We start from the raw sequence: 255 nt of genomic DNA, 5'->3' as shown, positions 1-255 counted from the left end.
GTAAAATAATCCCACTCGGTACAATTTATTTATGGTAAAACTATTCCCTCGCTGTAAAATAATCCCACTCGGTACAGTTTATTTATGGTAAAACTGTTCCCTCGCTTTCAAATAATCCCACTCGGTACAGTTTATTTATGGTAAAACTGTTCCCTCGGAGTAAGATAATCGCACTCAGTACAGTTTATTTATGGTAAAACTGTTCCCTCGCTGTCAAATAATCCCACTCGGTACAGTTTATTTATGGTAAAACTG

Source organism: Leuresthes tenuis, unplaced genomic scaffold (genome assembly GCF_036924035.1).
Source record: "Leuresthes tenuis unplaced genomic scaffold, fLeuTen1.0.hap1 SCAF_23, whole genome shotgun sequence".
NCBI classification, from domain to species: domain Eukaryota; kingdom Metazoa; phylum Chordata; class Actinopteri; order Atheriniformes; family Atherinopsidae; genus Leuresthes; species Leuresthes tenuis.
This window is presented reverse-complemented; position numbering follows the sequence as displayed.